This window comes from Xenopus laevis, chromosome 2L (genome assembly GCF_017654675.1).
Source record: "Xenopus laevis strain J_2021 chromosome 2L, Xenopus_laevis_v10.1, whole genome shotgun sequence".
Taxonomy (NCBI): Eukaryota; Metazoa; Chordata; class Amphibia; order Anura; family Pipidae; genus Xenopus; species Xenopus laevis.
This window is the reverse complement of record NC_054373.1, coordinates 125681187-125704786: the sequence shown is the minus strand read 5'-3', so window position 1 is coordinate 125704786 and position 23600 is coordinate 125681187.

Below are 23600 nucleotides of genomic sequence, written 5' to 3'. Positions count from 1 at the left end.
ACTAACGCACAGCATTTATGGTAACAGTCGAGAGATACTTTTCTTAAAATGTAACAGAAGCAGGCGTATTCACATTCTGGCAAAATAAAAAAAGAATACACAGTATAAAGGTAGACTTCAATAGGAGTGATATGACCTAACCATACCATCAGCCATGGATATGAAATTGTGTCCATGGATAAGGCAAATCCATGTGCTTTATGTAATAGCTGCGAAGGCGCACATAGATAAACTGTTTGGGGCTATTGCAAATGATCTCGGCTTATGCTTTTCACCATGTATACCGTTCGTATTCCCTTGTTCAAGGTCCATTTTTGGAAATTCATTTGTGATAAAAGTACAAGAGACCTCAGGTCACGGGGCTGGATAAATCTGAGTATCACGGTAAAAACCCAAATGTGATGGTTGCGAGGTGAAAGCTGAGTACAGACAGGCGAGCTGCAGTAGACGTGCCAGTTGGCGGCTAGAGGACTGACAATTATTCCTGGGTCACTGATTGCCCCTTTATTTATTTATTGGGATTGTATTGACCAAGAAATATACAAGTCCTAAAAGCTGATTCAATTGATTTTAAATGAGACTCCATTATTAATCTTTACTATCTTAGACGTATTTCATTCCGTTCTGCTGTGTGACATCGAATGGACGTCGGATTAAAGCAAAGCCACACCTAATTGCAGAGAATCCAATAAAGACGCATGCACCATTTCTGCGAGAGCGATTTATGACTTTCGAACTTCTCAAAATACTTTGATATTTTCAGTATGCAGAACATACAGCCACTATAAAGAACATTTACTAGAGTATTATATAGAAGTGCCACATGCTGCAGGTACAGTGATACCGAACCTAAAGTCTCACTAACACCAGGCAGTCTGTCTCTAACAATAAAGTGCTCAGGGCAGAGCGCTGCATTACAGGGTCGGTGGGGTTCAAGTAATGTGCACATTGGCCACCTGAGACCATGAACTTGACCTTGCGCGTAAATCACTTCAGTGCTATCACTCTCAGCTGCGCGCCAAGGTCCTGGTGATCGTAAACTTATTGCGCTCATATAAATCAATCCTGTGCAGTGAGTGACTGTTGGGTTAAACGATTTGGGGTAACCTCCGCCCCCTAATTGGATCCTAGGCGTTACCTACAGTGTATCTAACTTCAGGTTATTTTCCACAGCAATCGCAGGCGCAGCCGACGTTCCTTTGCGCTGCCCTAGCCCTGGGTCTCGCTTCCACTGACATACATACAGAATTGTTTCATAGCTGAATTATAAATATAGTATTGAAGCATACACAACTAAAGACCGAATTATGGTTTACTACATCCATTAATAACAGAGATTATAAATGAACCCAGTACTGATAGTATGTACATTTTCTGTCTATACAGATTGACCCTCCTTTATCCAACATGAAAACATGGGATGTTTCAGATAAAAAATGTCAAGTAGTTTGTAACGAAAATAAGGACAGAAGCCATTGGAATCGTGCTGGAAAGTCTTGTCGCAAGCTACTCCTATCATTTGCCTTCAAAACTGAATATAGTATTTTACAGCCTGTTAGAAAATCTCAGTGCAGCTGAATAAAATGAGTTCAATAAAATGAAAACATCCATTCTACCAATCTCCCAAAGTTGCAAGAAGACAATCCCTGACTTGGCCAGTATGGTCATAAGTGATCAAGCCCCCAGCTTAGTATATGCGCCATTTATACAACTACACTATTACTCAATCATTTCCCAGCCTGACCCATTACCTCCATAATCAGTCAATATTTTTCCATTGCTTCAGGCAGGAATGACCCCAGAGATGGTCCTGCTCATCACTATTATCCCTCACACACCCTACCTGCTCAGTGGTAAGTGTATGAGCTTATGTTAACAGTCTTTACGCTCAAGTTCAATTCTCAGACTTTAGGGTTGATATCCGAAACAAGTACAAGGCCTGTTCCAAGGAAAAACTGAAAGGAATAATGTCTGATAGGTTGCTGCCCGGGGCAAATGATCACTGATGTTACTAAATGAGACCATGCAGCTGTTGCATGAAAGAATAGACATCTCCACGTACATCTGTGTATATGTTACTCTATTTCATACATATATCAGTTGGAAATGTTGCTCCACTGCAATTTTCAGGGGTTCTGAACCGGAGAATTTGGACAAAGGTTATCTTACTCTTGGTATAATGTTGGATTTCTTGGCTTTTAGATAGGCCAGCTTTATCCTACACTGGGCACAAACAGGGTGCGACTGGCCTGTTAGGAAAAGTCTGATCTCCAGGTGGTCCCACGCCCTAGTAGGCTCCAGACTATATCTGCTACATGCTACAGTATCTCAGTAGTATAAAGCAACACTCGTATTTCAGTGCCAGGTAACAACGAAGCTAAAGATCATTTTCTGTGCATGTTTTAGACCTTTTCCTATTTGATTTTCTTACATGTGGTTGCTGCTTATTCTCTGGAGAAGCCTCATTGGTTGTTGGCCAGCGTGAGCGGTTATGAAGAAGACTTGTGACCTGGAGGGAGAGAGGGAAAGGTCAGCCCCATGCAGTGACCACATTCCTGCTCATGCTCAGCGCATGCTGCTCCGATATTGATCCATGGAACAGGATAAATACAGACGCTGCTTCTTGTGCCATGAATACTAATGAATGTGGATTGGGGATTTTAATTGCGCGCCAGACAATGAATATTTAGTGCAATATTACGCGCGAATATTACGCAGTGGGGAAGTCGCTTTGTGACATGGGCAAGTTGACGTTAGACTCACTCTTCAGCAAAAGAAAAGGTAGAAAAGTGCTAAAGATTTGTCTTTATAAAGGTCCTTCATATATATAGCGCTGCGGCGGGCACAAGCGCATGTGAGCAAGCGGCCCAGGGGAGCAGTGAGAGTTCTTTGCGCTCTAAGCAAACTGAGCCAGCAGCAACCACGTGGGGACTGGCCTGGGATTAACCCTATCGCTGCTAACTGGTCAGGATCGCTCAGCAGGCGCCCCAGACGATCTGGCATTTTTTTGAGATCTGTTGTTTTCAGAGAATCAGCAGGTTCCAGCATATCTGACCAATCGCAAAGTAGCAAGCAACCTTAGTGCCGTTTATATGATTATAGGCACAAAAATCACTTTGTGCCTGTTTAGTTTATATGTTCCCATTTTACTGCATGAAATCGCACTTTTAGGGTTCTTCACCCTAACGTATGATGTAAATAGTGATATTCTGAGACAATTTGCAATTGGTTTTCATTTTTTTTTATAATTTGTGGTGTTTGAGTTATCTAGCTTTTTATTCGGTGGCTCTCAAGTTGGCAGTTTCAGCCATCTGTTTGCTAGGGTCCAAATTACTTTAGCAATCACCCATTGATTTGAATAATAGACTAGATTATGAATAGGAGAGGCCTGAATAGAAAGATGAGTAATAAAAAAGTAGCAATAACAATAAATGTGCAACCTTTCAGAGCATTTGTTTTTAGATGGGGGTCAGAGACCCCCTTTTGAAAGCTGGAAAGAATCAGAAGAAAAAGGCAAGTAATTAAAAAAAAAAGATAAAATAAATAAATAATGAAGACCAATTGAAAAGTTGCTTACATTTGGCCATTCTATTACATACTAAAAGTTAACTGGAAGGTGAACCACCCTTGTCATAGGAAAATAGATATACGTAGCCCCCCCCACTCCACCCCACACACGTTAAAGATAAAAATAAATAAATAATGAAGACCAATTGAAAAGTTGCTTACATTTGGCCATTCTATTACATACTAAAAGTTAACTGGAAGGTGAACCACCCTTGTCATAGGAAAATAGATATACGTAGCCCCCCACCCCACACACGTTAAAGGGTCAGTTGATGTATGTCAATATGTAATGACATCACAACTACATCCAACTGTAATTCTCTGGCTATTTGTTCTCTGCCAGGTAATCCAAAATAGGATGCGGCTCCAGATCCCCATATGTATTAAACTGTACAAGTCATTTGGATAGGAGTAAGGCATGGCAGATTTAAAATACTGTACATTTTAATTCCAGTCTAAAACATTCAAAATAGATCTTGAATTCCTGTCTTACAGTTGAAATCTTAGGTAGATAATCCTATCTGCAACACACTAAAATTTTCATTTTGATACCAGCTTGTAGTTTTATGAAAATAATAAACTCTAAATCAGGACGATATTTTAGACAATAGTGCTATAATGTCCAATCACTATAGTGTAGTACTTGTACTGTACTAGAAATTTGATACATTTGTATATTTTATTAGAATGCTTGTATCAATTCTCGCATTGCTTTGCATGCACTTTCTGTTGTTATTGTAAATGAATGTGTATGTAAGCACCTATACAGCTACAAAGTCAGGAATACTGTATCAGACAGCAGCTATAAGACACACTGCAGCTTGCCTTCTGCAGAGCAATACGATTAACCCTGCAAGTGCCAATAAGCCTGGAGACAGATTTGGGGAACGCTCTTGACACTCAACACTTAAAACCATGTTTTTTTAACCTAGTGAACGTCCCCCATATGTTATTGGACTATAATTACCATCATCCTTCAATATATATATAGTGAAGTTTGATAAAATACATTTGGAAGCTGTAGTCCAGCAAAACCAGGATACCCAGTAATAACAAACAAGGTCTTGTTTGACAAGTCAGTTGTTCTTCTGAATGCTGGGATCCTTGAATAGGACATACAGCCTGGCAGGATTTGTACTTATCAGGTGCCTCAAGGTGTCATGGTAATAGACAAGCAGATAATTACATTAGACACAACCAGCAAATGCTATTTTAAAGGAAAAGTTATACTTTAAGCATGGTGTAGATATGTAGGGTATGTTACATATGCGCTTTATTTTTTGTTTGTCGAATTTGTATCATCAATTTATTTCAGAGTCTTGACTGTTTTATGGTTAATAGGCTCATTAATTATAGCAATATACAGTGGTCTGAATGAGAGACTGAAACATAAATTGGTGAGATCCTGAAAAGAAAGATGGTAATACAATGAATGGCAACAATACTAGTATATTCTCTCTGTAAAGTTACAGTCTCATATCTAGAATGTGTTGGTATCTAGAGGGAGCAGTAAGTTATATTTAACCAACACACTACAAAATGCAGATCAACTGTTAATCTGTTTCAGTAGCAGGACACGTGGTAATGTAATAAAAAGGCGTTGTTTGCCCAGGTGCAGTAACCCATGACTACCAATCAGTAGGTAGAATTTAATCGTCATCTGTTTAAAAGCAAACATCTTCTTGGTTGCTATGGGTTACTGCTACTGTTACTGCCAGATCTACCTATTTATCAATCTATCATGAAACAAATCCAACAAAGGGGATACTGTCTAGGTATGGAATAGAAGTAAGGGCTGCTGGCGCACTTGCCACGAGCCTTCAGATTAGCAAGAAGCCCTCAAAAAAGGATTTTAAATTCACAAGATGACTTGGCCTTGAAATAACATTCATAACAATAGGATACTAGACTCACGCAAACGTTGCGCGTTTTAGTTTAGCGCCCAGTTTCTTATTTCTTGCATTCTGTGTAATTGTATGGCTGATTACAATGCTTTGAAACTATTTTTACGTTTTTGATATTTATGATGGCGTTTACAATGTCTTATGAAAAAAAAGGTTTTACCCCAGAGTCGGATTACAAGATCATTTGAAAATTCAGGGACATGTTTAATAAATGCACGTTCCAGGGCTGTACTGATTGCATTCACATTAAATTATAATCAGTGCAGCTCTAACTGGATTTTGTAGACACATCCCTGAATTTGGTAACCCTTCCCCTAGGTGCTGCGCAGTCTAATAATTTAGAAGAAGAGGTCGAGAATCGAGATTAGAAGCATTTGTTAGTGTAGGTACAATTATATTGACTCTGTCTCAAGCCCATGTCCACATAAAGCAAACACCCAAACAAATAGGCTTCCTTTTAGCTGGGATCAAACACTGCTGAGCTGGGAAACACAGGAAACCTAGCTAGAGAGAGAACAAAAGCAACACGTCTCAATGCAAAAACAAAGCTACGAATACGCACAAATGCTCTGAAACCCTTTAACCTCTCCATGAAAACTTTTATCTGGATGGATTTCGTCCAACAAGGACTTTTGCTCGATAAACTCGAAACCAGGGTATGCAAACTTGCAGTTAGTAAATGCTGCACAATTCAACAAATAAACTGTAAATTAGTAAAGCTGTCTCTATAGCTGAAACTTTAGATGGGATACAAAATAGAAATGTAACAGATGAAGTAAGTCACTGATTTAGGAATGTATTATCATGCCAAGCAAGCGTTTACCTGTACATAAAGTACATATACAGTTGAGACGCCATGTATTCATACTGAAAGAGATCAAATCCAGCACTAACATGATCAGTAATATTGTATTATATAATCAAAACATAAAGCCTACATTTTCTAGGACTATCTTTAGTAGTAACTACCCTAAGAGGTTTAAAATCTCTTTTTTTTGTGGTTACATTTATAGTTAATGTTAGATCTTACTCCTTAGAGAAGTATATGAAGACACAATGTATGTATTTGTTGGAATAACACAATTAAGAGAAAAAAAAGATTGTATTATATAAATGTATTATGTGTATGCATGTATATTTTTATTTATGTGCGCAACTAGTGCTTTAAAATACGAGTCTTTCGATACCCTGTGTGTTCAATATCAGACTTTCATTTTCCTCTTTACTGTATTCCCTGTAAAACAATTGTGAAACAACTATACATACACGCCAGGAAAATGACATTTAGGCAATTTTTAATCAAATCCCATATTTCCAATTAAAATATAAAAGGTGTACTTAATCATCTGGCATGGATTTTTCTTAAAGAGTTAAATCCAAGTTGAAACATTCCTTGGCTTCTCTAAACAGTATGTTCTAAATGCCAACACATACTTTTGTTTTTTTTAATCATATTTTAATAAACCTTATTTATTCATACACCTGTTATTGGAAAAAACGACTAGAAACAAACAAAAATGTACTTGGATACTAACGGAATATATCAAAGGAAATTAACTTTTTTTAAAGGAAGATTCTATTTCCTTCACTTTAAACTAAAATAATTCGATGATTGTAAATTAAATGCACTTTACGACACACAAATAAACGTCATAATGTGACTCACAAAAGAAATACGGTATGGTTATTCAAATAGTAGGAAATGACCACAGCAATCTTCGCATTCATTTAGTGCATAAAATCATTTCAGAAAATCTTTACAAAATACAATATCACCGGCTTGATTCAAACGTTTCTTTGTTCTGAGCTGACTGCCAAATAACCTACGCGGAATACAAATATTGTAGGGGAATTCGCTTTTAAACACTTTCGTTCATTTTCGCTGTGCTTCAATATGTAGGCAATGCACCAGAGTCTGCGCTGGTATACATTCCCCGCTAATTGCTTGTACATAAAATGCTAGTTACAGCGCATACGAGTTTTGGGACTGAGATAAGAAGTACTTTCTATACACGGCGAGGAGCTAAATTGCTGCGGATCGAATACAAATTGTATTTTAGTTTGCAATTTACAACCCGAACCGATCTTACACCACTTAGGGTGACACTATGTTTGCGTCAATTCTACGAATTTATACAAGGAGCACACAATGTTGCCACAGCAGCCAATTTGAGGCTATATACCACTCATCTGATCGCTCCTTGTTGTGGGTCAAGCTATGCTGTGACTGTTTCTGGTCCCCAACACTCGCCTCCCTGCGTCCTTTGCTGTTTCTGGGTGGCTGTACTGGACTTGTACTAATGCAGCTCCCCATTTCTCTAGGGTCTCACTGAATGTCTTCCCATTGTGCCATTAAGTGTATTTGAAGCAGATAAATAAGTCAATACAAACTGGTTTTGTTCATCCTGATGGATGCTATTTTTCCTTTAATGGGTTTGCTGCAAACTGGCACAAAGGACCCATGGATTCCCTTTCAAGGTGCATTGTTCTTAGCGGTCAATTAAGGTTGTGCAGCGCACCAACCTGAACAACCCCTTAGTCAAACAGGACAGCCAACAAGCGCCAGCTGCCTGCACAGAAATACAACCCAGTGCTTTCATCCACAATCCATTTCATTAAAATCATCCATGTCTCACAGAAACAAAGCCAAACTCAAGTTCAAGTGGCGCTGCGCTGATTTAGGGTGATGTTACAAGCCCCGGTGACAATTCCACCCTCTTTCTTCTGCAGCTACTTGTGCCTTGAATAAGTTGTGTTTGAATAAGTTGCGCTGCCATTATTTGAGTGAATGAGGAAAGGCACGGAGTTGTCTATTGCCCCAGAAACCTCCCACAGAGGAAGGGGCTTTATTTTATACCTAGATCCTATATATTTTAGCCAGTCACATTGTGTGTTAGTGAGTAGCATTTCTCAGCAGGTGAGCGACAGGACTGCGCGCTCTAGCACTCACATGCCTTTGTCACTGTGTCAGGCGCAGAATCTTCCCTTTCAGCTCAGCTCTGTTACTGAGCATCCACAGCTTCTATTATTTGTGCCAGCTCTCTCTCTCAGACACAAGTGGTTATAATAATAATTATTGCTGCTGGAAAGAAAGATAAATCCACCTGAGATGGCATTAGATTAAACAAGGTCTGCCAAGCCAATTGTGAACTAATGTATTCTTAGCTGTAAAGTTCAAAAGTCTAAACTTGTGCAAGGCTCATATTGGGTAATAAAAAGTCTTGAGTTTGCCCACATATAGTAATCCACAGCATCCAATCAAATGATTGTTGTCACACAACTCACCAGTAAATGCTACCCGCTGATTGGTTGCTATGGTTTACTAGACAAGTAGCAAATTTAACACCATTAGCGGTTAGTTTTCCACTGGACATAAAGAAGCCATATGCTTTTTCATTATTGCCTTGTACAGTATATCATTCCTTAAGCTGGCCATAGACGTAGAGATCTGCTAGTTTGGTGATATCGCCAAACGAGCGGATCTCTCCCCCCTATGCCCACATTGAAGTGGGCGATATCGGGCTGATCCGATAGCAGGCCCTAAGGCCCAACGATTGGGTCAGAACAGAGGCCAAACGGGTGGGTGGACCTCATCAACGAAAAGATGCGGCTGAGATCCAACGGGATTTTCTAACCTGCCCGAACACCATCTGGCCGACTTTCAGCCAGATATTGATCGGGAAAGCCAGTCAGGGGGCTCTACACACGGGCCGATAAGCCCAGTGATCCGACAGGATTTTCTAACCTGCCCGATCAGCATCTGGCCGACTTTTGCCCAAATATCAACCGGGAAAGCCAGGCTCTACACACGGGCCGATAAGCTGCCGACTTGGTCTGTCGGCAGCTTTTATCGGCCCGTGTATGGGGGCCTTCATAAACTGTATTTACAAGTAGTGACCAGACCATTTATCATTACTGTAGTTGCCAACATTTGAAAAAACACATGGTGGAGTATTAAACTATACATACATTTTATAAATAATTAAATTAAATAATGTGATAATAACAAAAGGAAAATGATGCATAATGCCTATCAAATATAATATGCTTCATGTGTGATCTTTCCTAATCATAACTTAAGCTCCCCATAGACACGACGATTCTTCTTGCCGAACGACCGATTTTAGGGAAGCCCGACCAATTATCGTGTGGTTAGTGGTATTCGAACGATCGTACATCTTACGATTTTTCGGCCGACATCTGTCGGGAAATTGATCGGCCAGGTCAAAAAATCTTTGTCGGCCCCAGTGCAATCTCTCTAAGTTTGCAGGGCCAAGCAGGCAGCTCCCCTTTGTTTTCCTGGTAAATTGGTCTTTTTAGTTGATGGTAAATTCGTACGATCGTTCTGAGAAGATCATGGTCTCACGATCAGGATCTGATCTTTTAAAAATCTCAACATCTATGGCCAGCTTAACATTGTATTTTAAAGGGGTTGTTCACCTTTGAGATAACTTTTGGTATGATGTAGAGAGTGATATTCTGAGACAATTTGCAACTTGTTTTAATTTATTATTATTGAAGGTTTTTGAGTTATTTAGCTTTTGATTCAGCAGCTCTTAAATTTGCATCTTAAAGGAGCAGGAAACCCTGTAGAAAACAACCCTTTACCCCCCACTCCACGTAGACCCCCCTCCCTCCTCCCCCAGGCTAACTGCCCCCCGGGGAAGGGAAATGCCCCATACTTTATACTTACCCCTCGTCACAGATTCTGGTAGCGGACTTCATGGCATCCATCTTCTGGGTCCTCGGTAAACTGACTGGAAGATCAGTATGTCGGTGCATTCGCAGTTGGAGCAATTTGCCGGTTTTCGACAGCTGCGCATGCGCCGAAATTGACGGCTATAGCCTATCTCCCAGTCAGCTTACAGAGGACTCGGAAGATGGATGCCGTGAAGTCGGCTGCCAGAATCTGTGACGAGGGGTAAGTATAAAGTATGGGGCATTTTCCCAGGGGGGGGGCAGTTAGCCTGGGGGGAGGAGGGAGGGGTGTCTATGTGGGGTGGGGGGGGTTTCTACAGGGTTTCCTTCTCCTTTAACCAATCTGGTAACTAGGGTCCAAATTTTTTTTTTTTAACCTTGAATGGAGGAACCTGCTCACTATTGGGTTATTAGCACTCATGTCTGAACTCAAAAAATTCTTTACATTTTGCCTAGGATAACTCCCATTGGCTTCTATAGTAACGTGCCAGCATTCCACATTTTTACTTAAAATCAATAAAATTGGAAACTTCTACTTGAATTCATGAGTTTCAATACAATTTCCAAATGTTTATGCAAATTGTGGTAAAATTCAAATTTGACCATGATAAAAACACATCTCTCTTAGGTGAGGGTAAAGGTAATGTTGCACCTGTATCTGCATATCATCACTTAAATTATATGATGATAGAGTAGTTGACTACTGCAATATTGTTTATGTGAAACATGTAATTAGAACCAGCAGTGCAGAAAATAGGACAAACACCACCAAAACCCTGGTCACTCTCATTACCTGTGAATTCTACTTTTTCACCTTGTGGCCACTGACTTCAGTACCCCTGATGTCAGCTCAGCCTACAAGAGATTTTTATGGCTCCCTGTATGCCCGAGATCTCCACAGAACTCCTTGTATGACATAATTATTTTAATAATTTGTGCACCCAATTAGATATAGTGGAAAACTGACCCATGGCATGGACAATCTCGGACAGCACTGTTCTATAGAATATAACAAGATAAATCCAAAGAAGCCAAAGCCCAAAATGCACAAACTGATTGTCTGAAAGTTCATAATGAGATTATAAATAAAGCCATGAAATTGGAAGAATCCTGGGTAATGGTTTCCTAACTTGCTACCTCATCAGCCTCCGCCATAACGCAGGTATGTGCCTCTGTGCCCAGAGATACAATTGCCAAGATATTTTTTACTCTGTCAAGATTCAAGAAGAAAGTAAAACTTAGAGGAAACGTAGTAACCCTGGGCAGCCCCACTGTCCACGTCCCAAATTGCACCGGCTTGCCCCCCAAATAATTCCCCATGCTGAGATACAGATGAGAAGTGCAGTAGGGTCACATAAATGCAGACAGGGAACATACAAAATTGAAGACAGGTCCTGATTGGCCTAAACTGCACATGCTAAGTGTCAACCTGTTGAGTTCTACTATATTTCATCAAAGTCATAAATTCAAGATAGCACTTACACCTAATCTTTGTTACTACCAAAGAAGTCTCACTAAGCCAAAGACTGCAACACTCTACTTAGTATTGAAGTACATATATTTTCAATGTTTTGAATGTATTTTAATTACTCTATTTACTCCTCCCTCTCTTACTAGCATCTACTTTGCTCTAACCTCTCCCACCTCCCCTCATAAGCGTCTACACAGGGGTGCTTCGCCAATGAGGCAAGTTGAGGCTGTCGCCTCAGGCAGCAGCGCCCCACTAGGTACCAGGGGCAGCAAAAATGCTGCTCCTGGTACTTTAAGAGCGAATTTCCGGGGGAGGGGGGGCAGCAGCAACTGCTGCTGCCTCAGGCGGCGGAGGGGCCAGGATCGCCTCTGCGTCTACAACCTGCAACAAGATTGGCTACTACATTCTTCCGGCTTTGGAACATAACATCAAAAACTGCAAAATCAGATGGGACAACTCTACTCGTAAAAGCCCATGATCACCCAATGAGTGAGTACCACAATTTCTCTAACACTTTTGGTAACATAACATCACAATCACCACACTCAATTTAAATGGGCTTAACAGCAAAAACAATTAAAACCTACCATCCTATGAGGTACTCAAGGATAGACTTAATTTTCACCCTCCACTACATCCAAACAGTGGGTGTGCAAAGAAAATCCTACGCGTTTTGTGCCTCTATACCAAGCACTTCCTCAGTGTAGCCTGAGGAAGTGCTTGGTATAGAGGCACGAAACGTGTAGGATTTTCTTTGCACACCCACTGTTTGGATCACATTGTATGCTAAAATAAAGCCTGATTGATATTATTTAAAGCGACTTCAGTGTGAATTGGTCTGCGCTCAGAATGGGAGATTGTTGTTGCTAGTATCGGAATCGTCGCTGTGCTGTGACGAGCAAGAGCTGTGACGAGCCTGAAGACGCTGAGCCCTGGTGTGCTCCACCATTATCGTATTATGAGACGCTACCCACCTGGAAGTGCTCAAAACTCTATGTTAAACAGAATCTGGAATACTATACACAACTTTAACATGTGAACATTTGAAAAGTATTTGTACAGAAAACCATGCTTTATGTTACGTTTATATGTAATAATTTTGGTATAAATGTGACTTTATTTTATGCATATGAAAACTTTACAAAACACAAAGTGGAAAAGCCTTGGGATGGCATAACTACGTAATACTACTAGCACTTTCAAACCATACTAGTCCTAGAGCTTACTTCTTTATTCAACCAAATTCTTCACCAAGGTAAATTCCCAGAAGAAATGAGTAAAGGCTACAATTTTCACAATACCAAAACCAGGGAAATCAATGGACCAATGCCCTAACTACCACCTAATATCATTCCTCAACTGTGACCTAAAACTGTACTACAAAACAACAGCGCAAAACTACAGCGAAACTCCCAAAACTACTCTACCTTTTTAGAACACTTCCTATCACTGTACCTAAAACTTTCCTCAATCGAGCTCAAAGGACTTTCAACACATTGATTTGGGGTGGCAAACAATCTAGGATCAAATGGAAATTCCTAATGCAAAGCACAAAAGAAGGTGAATTTGGAGTTCCCAACATGGAAAACTATTACAAATTACCATCATGGATCAAATGACACTGTGGAACCTCCTGTCAAGCTGGAAACACTGGCTTTATAGAGAACAACAAGAGAGCCACCTTTCCATGTGGTCTGGAAAACCAACAGTACCATCCAAAATAGCCGCCTTTTACCACACTACTGCAATAGCACTGAACATATCGAAGCAAAGCATCCATGTTATTTCCAGCAAGAGACACTTCTGTCCACGTGTTAGAAACAATGATGCCAGGCCTCAAAATCAGTAATTGGGAAATGAAAGCCCTGAAAATCATAGAACACTTACTAAATCAAAATATACTGAAATAATTTTAAGACTTGCAGAAACAATATCACCTACACCCATACACGTCCATCAAGATCAACCTTTTAACTTTTTTTTACCTGCCTAACTGCCAGTTGATCCAGAAGAAGGCAAAAAAACCCATCTGAACTATATCCAATTTGCCTCAGAGGGGGAAAAAATTCCTTCCTGACGCCAAAATGGCAACCGGACTAGTCCCTGGATCAACTTGTACTATGAGCTATTTTCCATAACCCTGTATTCCCTCACTTGCTAAAAAGCCATCCAATCCTAATGTATCAGCCTGTACAACTGATTCAGGGAGAGAATTCCACATCTTAACAACTCTCTCTGTAAAAAAAAACCCTTCCAAATATTTAGGCGGAACCTCTTTTCTTCTAAATGGAATGGGTGACCTCATGTCAGCTGGAAAGACCAACTGGTAAATAAAACATGAGAGATTATTATATGATATATTTATACAAAGTTTATCATATCACCCCATAAACGCCTCTTCTCCAGCGTGAACATCCCCAATTTGGCAAGTCTTTCTGCATAGCTACGATTTTCCATACATTTTACCAGCTTAGTTGCCCTTCTCTGTACCCTCTACAATACAATAATGTCCTGTTTGAGCACTGGATACCAAAACTGTACGGTATATTCTAGATGGGGCCTTACCAGTGCTCTATAAAGTGAAAGAATGACCGCTTCCTGCCGTGAATCAATGCCCCTTTTAATTCAGCTCAAGACCTTATGTCTTCATGCAACAAAAACCATCCATGAGTCACAAGCATAAAATTGTCATTACCCTAGGCATTTTTGGGTCAATATATTACTAGAATAACCACTGCTTAAATAAACATTCAAAAAGACATTGAAAGGCTTATGACACAATATGGCATTTTTACCACTGAAGCTTTCCTTCAGTTACAACAGAGGATCAACATTCTAATTGTCAAGTACTGCTTTCTAAAAGTTTTGTTTGGAATAACATGAACACATGCACATGTAACTGCAGAGGTTAGAATGCTGCATGTGCCAAGCATTAACTGCTGAACTGCCACATTTTTCAGGCAGAAGGAAAAGACTGAAAAAAAGTGCCCAGATTTGATGAGGCACTTTTGACCAACCATTACGACATAAATTTGTGTTCATATGGCTATTTCAACATACAATATTACGATCATGTTGGTTAGATATGTATGAAATTTGTTGATGAACCATATTGGCGAGTGACCTGACGAAGGGGTACGCCCCCGAAACGTTGTAACCTGTTTGGCTTGACATTAAACACGGGTAATAACCTTTGAGCAGATTTCGTGTGCTGGATTAATTCTATTTACGTACCAGTTGTTGGGGGTGCCGTCCTCCTATGTTCCATGCACCGTGAACGTTGAAAGAGGGACCAGGTGTGCATCTGCATTTCGTTTGGCTGAAGTTCCATATTGGCGAGTGTATGGTGCATCATCTCTTCTTAGCTTCCTGCGATTTAGGTCTGGACAGAAAGAATACTATAATAGTAGTCATGCACATGTCTCAGGTGGATCAAATGGATACCATAGAAAATGGATGTCCAAAGTGGGTCACATGGTTGTTGGGTTTTAGAACAATCAAAAGAAATCCAAGTGCAGGACAAATCCACAGCAGTTTTCTTTGACTGCAAAATATTTTACACTTGATAAAGGGCCTAGCCCGAAACATGTTGTGTTTTGCACATTCCCAATACACTTGATAAAGGGCCTAGCCCGAAACATGTTGTGTTTTGCACATTCCCAATAAAAGATTTTGAAGTCAAAGAAAATTGCTGTGGATTTGTCCTACACTTGGATTTCTTTTGATTGACTGTATTGGGGGATCGACTCAGGATACCCCGCAGGATAACCAAACCAAGCAACTAAACGGTGAGCTGCAGCCCATCTTTATACTTAATAGACTGTCCTAATCTGTGTCGGTTGTTTTAGGACACCCTGCCTGAATATAAGCTCCACAGACTGTTGTGTAAAATATTATAATTTACATATAATTTGGCCCATGAACAAGTATTTTTTAGGGGCAAGTTGATGGAGATATTTTGTAGAAGCCAGATATATATACGTTGGAGAAACCACACACAGGGCTTATTGGAAACTTGCCTTTTATTACTGGCACATACTACGGTACAAGAAGACCACGCGCACACTCAGGCCCTTCGTAGAGATATGCTGGTGCCCAGGACCTGCGGGAGACGGCACTCCCAATGGATACACGTAAGGAAAAAAGGCCTGGCACACGGAGCGAGTTAAACCGGGGTCCTACCCCTGGTGTGTTTATTGCATCAAACAACGTTTCGGAGGGCGTTCCCCCTTCGTCAGGTGATGGAAGGGGGAACGCCCTCCGAAACGTTGTTTGATGCAATAAACACACCAGGGGTAGGACCCCGGTTTAACTCGCTCCGTGTGCCAGGCCTTTTTTCCTTACGTGGCACATACTACGGGACAGATTTATTAAAGTTCGGATAGTCAATTTTTTTGGTGTCAAAATTCACACATTCAAATTTGAATCCCCCTATTCGAATGTAAATTAGAATGTGAGATTGATCACACCTTGACCATGGAAACAGTCCTAATTGGAATATTCGCCACATAAAACCTGCCGAGTTCATGTACAAGTCAATGGCAGAAGTCCGTTGAGTTATTTGGAGATGTTAATAGCCTTCCTGACATACAAGTTTTTTTTTCAGAGAAAAACTCGATTCATACAAATCGAATACGATTCGAATTTTCAGGTCGGAACCATTTGTTGGAATATTGGACATCCAAATTTTTTCTTAAATAACCTCCCAGTTGAATTGTGAGTATATTTGAGTTAAAAATGATTTCACATGAATTCGAAATTCGACCTTTGATAAATGGGCCTCTAAGTATGTGGAATAAAAAAACTTTTGTTTCCAATAAGCCTTGTGTGCGTGGTTTCTCCAACTTTACAGTATGTTTGTTCAATTTGCCAAATACTGCACCCAGGCACCAGATGACCAGTGTTTTCTAGAGTGCCAATAATCCAATCTGTATATGTGTGTGTGTGTGTGTGTGTAGATATCCATAGGCTCCTAATTACTTAATGCATCATAATCAATTCAAATAGAGAGATTAATAATACAAGTTCATTATTATGCCAATTAATCACAAATAGCAGCAACAGCAATTGATCAAATATAGTGGCAGTTAATTAGTCAAAGCTGCAACTGATCAGAAAATAGCAAAAATAGCAATCAGAGTTAGCAGCAGTTATAAATGAGCCAATAATATGACAAAATAGCAACAATTGGCGTTTGTAGCATTTAGCATCCCAACAGCTAGTTATAGGCCACTGAGGCAGTCTGTGGATACCTGAAGTTAATGGGTTAGTTTATAGTGTTAATAGTGACATACAGTATTCATATATTTAGTGTAGCCACTACTGGAGGTGTGAAACTTATGCTCAGAGTTCTGGCTCTAAGGCAAAGGTGCAGAAGCGGACAAGGCACCATCCACTTTGGTACTCACATTTAATTTTTAACAAATTCCTAACGTCTCAGAGCTCACTTAGTTCCACCACGGTTCTTGTAATCAGGGGTTCCCTCACTGGTACAATCTTACCAGTTGAGTCTCCTGCTGTCTGTCTATTCCACAGACTCTTTCAAGAGCATCAAGCCTTCAGTACCGTCTCTCTCCTCACCGTCCATTATGTCACTTCCTGTTAGGGCATGTGTTCCACCCTCACTAGATTTGTTCCACTATTTCCCTTTCTCCGTTTTAGAAACACTATTTACTTTAAACTCATTATGAATAACTTAGGAGTCCTAAGCATAATAAAGTACTTTTTGATACTTTAATACAGTTTGGGAAGGTGCAGATTTATCAATGTTTTGATTGCCTCTCCGTAATTGGAGGTGTATCTTAAATGGAGCTTGATGCTGAAGATTTGGTGAGGAGAATTTTTAGGAGCGGTCAGTTAAGTTGAAATACATTGCAACAAACTGTACACTGAAATGTTGTTTTCTGATATTTAATTTAGCACTGAAACTCATCATGTGTGTCATGATGTGACGTGTGAGAAGTGTTAGATTTACAACTCCCATATAGGGGCAAGTCAACCCCAAATCAAAAATCTGCCCAAAAATAGTTGTAAGCAATTTTACAATAAACATTTATTAAACATGTTCAGTGCCTTTAAAGTTATGTATTAGCATAATTGCTACTGAAAGCAGCATAGTCAGGTCTGTTAATGAGCTGCCTTGTCTTACATTTTTTCAACAGTCTGAGCCACCACGGCAGAGGAAAGAAAGGGACAAACACTGCTTTTAATAGCATAACGTATGCAGATCAATTAAAAACCATGGAAAATTTGTAATGGATGTATGATGCAAAGTTGCTTAGAATTATGTTTTCTTTTACTAGGCAAAAATATTTTTTGGGTTGAAAGTCCCTTTAAATATTGGGCACACATTCTATATTGGTCTAATGTAGAAATCAGGATTACTATTTTTTGCAGTAATTTGTGCAAAATGTGGCAAAATAATATCCTGAAATGTAACAGATCAGCCCCTGAGTGCATGAATACTTTTGCAAGTCACTGAATATTTGCAAGTCCACTGTTTTTTTAAAGTGATTGAAAATACATTTGCAGTTACTTAGATCATTCTACTCAACTTGACTTGATGAATGAAGCAATTAAGTTACTGAACATATTTTATGTATTATCAAGTTTTCATAATGAAACATTTATGTTATTACTTATTTCCCGGAGTGCAATAATAAACCAGTGATTTTAAATGGCAGTTAACATTCTCATTCTAGCATGAGTAAAAAAAACAAAAGTTTTTTATATAGCAGGAAAAAAATGTTACGGCGATAGCGCATGCTAATAAAACATTTAGAGCCACATTTATCAAAGGTCGAATTTCAAATACATGTGAGTTTTTAAAAACTCCCCTAAACTCCCATACATTCGAAACCTGATTAATCAAAATGTATTAATAAAATCAAATTTTTAAAACTCAGATAAACAGAATTGACCCAAAAACTCGATTCGAATTTGAATCAAATTCTATTTGGATTTAAAAAAACTTGATTCGAGTTTTTTCTCCGAAAAAACCTTAAATGTCAGGGAGGCTGCAAATAGCTCCAAATAGATCCCTCAACCTCTCCCATTGACTCAAATAGCAATTCAGCAGGTTTTAGGTGGGGAATTGTCAAATTCTTAAAGGGCCAGAGTATAACTCTAAAATCAAATTCTAATTTTTTTAAAAACTCAAATCGAATTTGACAGTTTTGGCCCATAAAAAAAAAAAAAAATATCGAAATTCTAATTTCAATTTGACCCTTGATAAATCTGCCCCTTAATATTATCTAAAAAGAGTTTTGGTTTTTCATATATTATTTAAAAAACAGATGTAGAATTTGTATCTTTTAATAGACCCATATATCAGTGCATGTTGAATATTGTTAAACCTGGTACATTTTCAAGTGTTCTTGCACCATCAGCTGTTATCTATATTAAAGTTTGAACCATAATTGCTTGGTGTCCTCCTTGTGATTTTCAGGGCAACAGGGCCTATTATAATTTTATCTACCCTTAATTATCATGTCTTTCAAATACATATTCACTTGGCAGTGAATGAGCCTGCACAAGTCTATATTGTGATATTTCTTTAGAAGAATGCAATTTTGATGTAGCTTGACCGAACATGGCTGTGCCCATTGTAGGGCTTGCCCCTCTATTTCACTTATTTATAAAAGATTCTTTCCATGCTACTAGGCTGTGGAATGTTAGACTACATTAATTGGACAAGCCAGAAGTCCCAACAAATTGCAAGTGGAATGTGAACATGTAACTGATGGTGATTACAGTCTTGGATCCTTAATTAGCACCAAAGGGAAAGGTATGCAAAAAGACAAGATAAAGACATTTGAAAAGAGTGCAATGATCCATTTAGTGACCACCAGTGATGCCAAATTTAAGAAACCAGTTAAAGTGTTTGGACTTTACATTTGACAAAAAAGCCTCTTTGTAGAAAACATTTTACACTAATTTGGAACCCCAAAGGTTGAGCTAACGTGCACTCTTTCAGAATAATTACCTCTGGATGACAGCCATGCATTTGTTTTCCAAGTCTAAACCTTTGTCCGCAAAAAGCATTGAGAGGAATAGAATTAGATTAGCTGATCTCATTCTGTTTGGTTTTTTTTGTTTGCTAAATTACAAATAATTTGTCTTAACGGACTACAACACCAAATCTCAAACCAATATATGTACCTACATTTCTGTTCCATATCATTACAGAAGTTGAGATGTATGATTCTATATGTATGATAGCATGTATATTGGCTTTAAGGCTAATGCACACGTGGCATGTGGATGGCCAACATACTTTTAGCAAAAATCCAATAGTTTATTGGTAGCAGCTTCTGATTTATTTGACTTAAAAATGCAGTATGACAGATATTAGAGCAGTCAATAAGGGGCTGTGTACTACAACAATTAAACCTCCAAAGAAAAAAAAAGTTTCCTATTAAATAGCTTTTCTATTAGTTCAGCAGTTATTTTAAAGGTTGAGCTTCAGGCACTACTGGCTTTCTTTAACCCCCCTCAAATTAATTAATTTCAATTTTAACTATTTGTACAGTGCCGTGGGTTAAAGGAGAACTAAACCCTAAAAATGAATATGGCTAAAAATGCCATATTTTACATACTCAACTTATTGCACCAGCAAAAGTTTCAGCTTCTCAATAGCAGCAATGATCCAGGACGTCAAACTTGTCACAGGGGGTCACCATCTTGGGAAGTGTCTGCGACACTCACATGCTCTGTGGGCTCTGAGCAGCTGTTGAGAAACTAATCTTAGGGGTCATTGTAAATGATCAAGCACAAAATGAGGTTGGTCTGTAATATAAAATGATGTTATAATTCTGATTATTTCATTATGATGCTAATTGCACTGGTTTCTGTGCTGCCATGAAGTAATTGTGTGTATTAAATTACTAATCAGTCTTATAGTGTGACACTTTGAATCAACAAAAAAGAAGATGAGGTGCTACTAGGGCATCTATGGAGGCACAGATCTTTACTGCGAAAGGGCTGTGGTTGCCTTGGGCTGGTATAGAAGCCCAAAACATAATGTACAACATTTCTACACTACTTCTTCAGTTAAGCTTTAGTTCTCCTTTAAATAATAGAAACCCTAAAATTATCAGATACTCCAATCAAGCCAGATGGGAACAATATGAGTAACAATATGATTTTAAACCATGATAATATGTAATGGACAGAATCCTTTTTATTTTTTCAAAGATGTTTTTAATTTCCCCCTATGATGATCTATTTTTTAATAAAATTTATTAAAAGCTATATTTACTTAGAATTTAGTGTATTTTCTTCATTGGAAAACAATTCATTTCTCTTACTATTGAGAGCTGAACCTTTCGTGGCAATGGTTATAGCTGGTAACCTCAAAAAATGTATTTTCCTTTGATCCGTTCCCTAGTCACAATGCTGTAAACAGAGGAACAGCAGAGTATGTCCTAAAGATGTCCACTCATGTGCCACACCCTGCTCCACATGGTATGCTCCTTGCCTCTTTCTTGCTTGCTAATAGGCAGGCAGACTGCAAGCCTTATCGCTGGGCAATATACTATAACATTTTGAAGTCAGTCTCATTTCACAAAAACACAACAAAAAGAGACCAACAACAGGCTGAAAAAAGATGATCAGCTGGCGAAAGAGCTTAACAGCAAAATGGAAAGAGCAAAGTGTGAGGGCAATGTGGGACATTTATCTGGGACAGTGGGCTGTGCTATGAAAAGAGGAATGGTCCTGTGTAAAGAAGGACAGATACAAGCTATGGTTAAGTTGCACCTTTTTGGAGGCAGGACAAACTAATTGTTTCATGGAGAGACTTTTCCTTCCCGGTAACTCTTCCTCTAGTTTAGTTTTAGTTAATCTGCTCGTGAAAATAGCCTAACTGAACTAAGTGACAAGCAGCACTGCAGGATGAGTGGGGATGTCTCAGGGCTGGGGCTGGGAAAAAAGGGAGAAGAGGTGGAGATACAAAGAGAAATGAGTCTCAAAGAAACTTACTTTGTCCTGCCTCCAGAGAGGAGCAACTCAAGAGAAACTCAGAAAGTCCAGTTGATTTGCATTTCTCTCTACTAGATATTGAGTAAAATCATGGTAAAAAAAAAAACCACAGTTCTGCTTTGGTTTGCTGCAAAATCATGGCCATATTTGGCAGCGTCTATCATTTACTCAGTCCTATAGTGTTGGACAAATAAAGGCCTTTAAAGGACCTGTAAATTTTTTTTTTAAAAAAAAACATTCGTTAGTATACATAGAAAAAAAAAACCAAGACAAATTGAACTTTAAAATCACAAAGCCTTTATTAAGAAATAACTTACCAAAACTCCGCTTCCGCTCCTCTTCAGAAAAGGCGACGATCCATCGTGCGGCGTTCAATTTATCCTCTATGGTTATCTCCTATAAGGAAGGCAGGGAGGAGAAATCGAGTTCCGCACGATTGTCCAATCGCTTTCTGAAGAGGAGTGCAAGCAGAGTTTTGGTAAGTTATTTCTTAATAAAGACTTTGCGATTTTAAAGTTTAATTTGTTTTGGTGGGGTTTTTTTTATGTATACCAACAATTTTTTTTAGATATTGTTTATGGAATAAAGATTAGAAAAAAAAAGATACCCTTTATATTGTAGTAAATTTTCCGATTTGTAATACAAGGCACCAAATTGGCCTGCTGTTTGGTTGCTATGGGTTACTGCTTATGGGCAAACTTAGAGACTTTAATTATATAACCCCCTATTTCACACACTCCCTATCTACTAAGGGGGCTAAAACAGTATTGGGTGCACCGAGTATCTGCCTACCTATGTATGCAATTTTGAATATAAGTCAATGCTTCTATTATGCTACTACTGTTGGATACATATGCATGTTACATTATCCTGTACTTGTAATACCGTCTGGTCCAATGGCTAATATCAAATTGATGACCTGGAATGTTAGAGGGTTAAACTCGAAATTTAAGCGAGTGCTCATCTTAGACTATATCCACAAACACAGGCCAGACCTCACGCTATTACAAGAGACACATCTAACGCGGCAGAGGCTCCGGCTCTGAAAAGGCACTGGGTAGGGCATATTTATCATGCTCCATTCTCCACACACTCCAGAGGTGTTTCCATTCTCGTTAAGAGAAATACGGTGTTTGAATCCAAACAGATTTTTACGGGAAGGTATATAATTCTCCATTGTAAATTGAATAACCGCCCTATAATAGTAATTAATATTTACGTCCCTCCCCCCTTCAATATTGAATTTCTGAACTTAGTCTCACAAAAATTGGTTGGGCTCCCTCCAGACCCAGTGTGTATACTTGGGGACTTTAATTCAACGATCAATCCGGCTATAGATCGGTCTAGTGGCTCGGATGTAGCCACACCACACTTGCTTCAATGGATGGAGGGAATGGCCTTGACAGACATGTGGAGGGGTAAATACCCCACTGATATCCAGTTTTCTTGTCATTCGGCGAGTCACGCCTCCTTGTCACTAATTGATTTAGCTCTAGAACAGCTGATTTTGCAAAACTGGTGGTCCATTTAAAATACTTACCTAGGTCACACTCAGATCACTCTCCCCTGCTAGTAGAAATACGGATTGGGCCTAACTCGAAACATAGAATACGGAGGCTATCTCCCCTAACAGATAACATAGTAGCAGATAGTTGTATTCAGAAATACAAAGAATTATGGGAACTAAATGAAGGATCAGCTAACCCTATCATAACCTGGGAAGCATCCAAAGCAGTTGCCAGAAGGGAAATTATATTAGCCATTAATATATCTAGAAAAGATAAGAAAGTTCAGATTGAACTAGCTGAAAATGCTGTCAAAGAGGCCGAGCTGGTGTTAGCACAGGATAAGAGTGACAAAGCTGAAGAAGCTCTTCAAACCGCACAAAGGAACTTAGCTATTTTGTATACCGCACTAACTCTGAAAAGGCTACTCTATAGTGCACAGAAATCCTTTGACGTAGGGGATAAAAATGGAAA